The sequence below is a fragment of the Castor canadensis genome, chromosome 6 (assembly GCF_047511655.1).
Source record: "Castor canadensis chromosome 6, mCasCan1.hap1v2, whole genome shotgun sequence".
NCBI lineage: Eukaryota > Metazoa > Chordata > Mammalia > Rodentia > Castoridae > Castor > Castor canadensis.
Window position 1 is genome coordinate 32,388,398 of NC_133391.1, and position 3,706 is coordinate 32,392,103.

Here is a 3,706-nt window from a genome sequence, read left to right on the forward strand (position 1 = left end):
CTTGAAGGACATCTTGGCTGCTTCCATGTTTTGGCAATTATGAATAAAGATATCTAAAGTGTGCGCAAGTTTTGAGAGAATATAAATTTTGATGCATTTAGGTAGATACCAAATACTGGATCACATGGCATATTTTTTTTTAACTGAAGTGCATACTTTATTTGCATTTCCTTACTTCCTCTTTTTCTTTTTAGTACTGGGGATTGAACCTAGGACTTTGCTTGAGTGACATCCCCAGCCCCACATTTCCTTACTTTCTGTCTAATGTCCTTTATTTTATTTTATTTTTTTAAATTTTATTATTCATATGTGCATACAAGGTTTGGGTCATTTCTCCCCCCTGCCACAACCCCATCCCTTACCACCCACTCCACCCCCTCCCTTTGCCCCCCCCACCCTCTCAGTACCCAGCAGAAACTATTTTGCCCTTATTTCTAATTTTGTTGTAGAAAGAGTATAAGCAATAATAGGAAGGAACAAGTGTTTTTGCTGGTTGAGATAAGGATAGCTATACAGGGCATTGACTCACATTGATTTCCTGTGCGTGTGTGTTACCTTCTAGGTTAATTCTTTTTGATCTAACCTTTTCTATTGTTCCTAGTCCCCTTTTCATATTAGCTTCAGTTGCTTTTAAGGTATCTACTTTAGTTTCTCTGTGTTAAGGGCAACAAATTCTAGCTAGTTTTTTAGGTATCTTACCTATCCTCACCCCTCCCTTGTGTGCTCTCACTTTTATCATGTGCTCATAGTCCAATCCCATTGTTGTCTTTGCCCTTGATCTAATGTCCACATATGAGGGAGAACATACGATTTTTGGTCTTTTGAGCCAGGCTAACCTCACTCAGAATGATGTTCTCCAATTCCATCCATTTACCAGTGAATGATAACATTTCGTTCTTCTTCATGGCTGCATAAAATTCCATTGTGTATAGATACCACATTTTCTTAATCCATTTGTCAGTGGTGGGGCACCTGGCTGTTTCCATAACTTGGCTATTGTGAATAGTGCCACAATAAACATGGGTGTGCAGGTGCCTCTGGAGTAACCTGTGTCACAGTCTTTTGGGTATATCCCCAAGAGTGGTATTGCTGGATCAAATGGTAGATCAATGTCCAGCTTTTTAAGTAGCCTCCAAATTTTTTTCCAGAGTGGTTGTACTAGTTTACATTCCCACCAACAGTGTAAGAGGGTTCCTTTTTCCCCGCATCCTCGCCAACACCTGTTGTTGGTGGTGTTGCTGATGATGGCTAACAGGAGTGAGGTGGAATCTTAGCGTGGTTTTAATGTGCATTTCCTTTATTGCTAGAGACGGTGAGCATTTTTTCATGTGTTTTTTGGCCATTTGAATTTCTTCTTTTGAGAAAGTTCTGTTTAGTTCACTTGCCCATTTCTTTATTGGTTCATTAGTTTTGGGAGAATTTAGTTTTTTAAGTTCCCTATATATTCTGGTTATCAGTCCTTTGATGTGTAGTTGGCAAATATTTTCTCCCACTCTGTGGGTGTTCTCTTCAGTTTAGAGACCATTTCTTTTGATGAGCAGAAGCTTTTTAGTTTTATGAGGTCCCATTTATCTATGCTATCTCTTAGTTGCTGTGCTGCTGGAGTTTCGTTGAGAAAATTCTTACCTATACCTACTAATTCCAGAATATTTCCTACTCTTTCCTGTATCAACTTTAGAGTTTGTGGTCTGATATTAAGATCCTTGATCCATTTTGAGTTAATCTTGGTATAGGATGATATACATGGATCTAGTTTCAGTTTTTTACAGACTGCTAACTAGTTTTCCCAGCAGTTTTTGTTGAAGAGGCTGCTATTTCTCCATCGTATATTTTTAGCCTCTTTGTCAAAGACAAGTTGGCTATAGTTTTGTGGCTTCATATATGGGTCCTCTATTCTGTTCCACTGGTCTTCATGTCTGTTTTTGTGCCAGTACCATGCTGTTTTTATTGCTACTGCTTTGTAATATGGTTTGAAGTCAGGTATTGTGATACCTCCTGCATTGTTCTTTCGACTGAGTATTGCCTTGGCTATTCATGGCTTCTTGTGTTTCCATATAAATTTCACGGTAGATTTTTCGATCTCTTTGATGAATGTCATTGGAATTTTGATGGGAATTGCATTAAACATGTAGATTACTTTAGGGAGTATCGACATTTTTACTCTGTTGATTCTACCAATCCATGAGCATGGGAGATCTCTCCACTCTCTATAGTCTTCCTCAATCTCTTTCTTCAGAAGTGTATAGTTTTCCTTGTAGAGGTCTTTCACATCTTTTGTTAGGTTTACACCTAGGTATTTGATTTTTTTTGAGGCTATTGTAAATGGAATTGTTTTCATGTATTCTTTTTCAGTTTGCTCATTATTAGTGTATAGAAATGCTAATGATTTTTCTATGTTGATTTTCTACCTTGCTACCTTGCTATAGCTATTGATGATGTCTAGAAGCTTCTGAGTAGAGTTTTTTGGGTCTTTAAGGTATAGGATCATGTCTGAAAATAGGGATATTTTGACAGTTTCTTGACCTATTTGTATTCCTTTTATTCCTTCTTCTTGCCTAATTGCTCTGGCTAGGAATTCCAGTACTATGTTGAATAGGAGTGGAGACAGTGGGCTTCCTTGTCTGGTTCCTGATTTTAGAGGTAATGGTTTCAGTTTTTCTCCATTAAGTATAATGCTGGCTGTAGGTTTGTCATATATAGTTTTTATAATGTTGAGGTACTTTCCTTCTATTCCTAGTTTTCTTAGAGCTTTTATCATGAAATGGTGTTGGATCTTCAAAGGCTTTTTCTGCATCTATTGAGATGTTCAAGTGGTTTTTATCTTTGCTTCTGTTAATGTGGTTTAATACATTTATTGATTTTTTTATGTTGAACCACCCTGCATTCCTGGGATGAAGCTTACTTGGTCGTGGTGAATGATTTTTGATGTGTTGTTGAATTTGGTTTGCCATTGTTTTGTTGAGGATTTTTGCATCAATGTTCATTAAGGAGATTGGCCTATAGTTCTCCTTTTTGGAGTTGTCTTTGCCTGGTTTTGGGATAAGTGTAATACTGGCTTCATAAAATGTGTTAGGCAGTTTTCTTTCCCTTTCAATTTCGTGGAACAGTTTAAGGAGGGTTGGTATCAGTTCTTCTTTAAAGGTCTGATAGAATTCAGCAGAGAATCCATCAGGTCCTGGACTTTTTCTTTTTGGGGAGACTCTTGATTGCTGCTTCAATTTCATTTTGTGTTATAGATCTATTCAAGTGATTAATTTCCTCTTGGTTCAGCTTTGGATGATCATATGTTTCTAAGAAATTTGTCCATTTCTTTAAGATTTTCGAATATATTTGAATATAGGTTCTCGAAGTAGTCTCTGATGATTTCCTGGACTTCCATGGTGTTTGTTGTTATCTCCCCTTTTGCATTCCTGATTCTACTAATTTGGGTTTTTTCTCTCCTCATTTTAGTCAGGTTTGTCAGGGGTCTATCAATCTTGTTTATTTTTTCAAAGAACCAACTTCTTGTTTCATTAATTCTTTGCATGGTTTTTTTGGTTTCTATTTCATTGATTTCAGCTCTTATTTTTATTATTTCTCTCCTTCTATTTGTTTTGGGATTTGCTTGTTCTTGTTTTTCTAGGAGTTTGAGATGTAGCATTAGGTCATTGATTTGGGATCTTTCAGTCTTTTTAATATATGTACTCATGGCTATAAACTTTCCTCT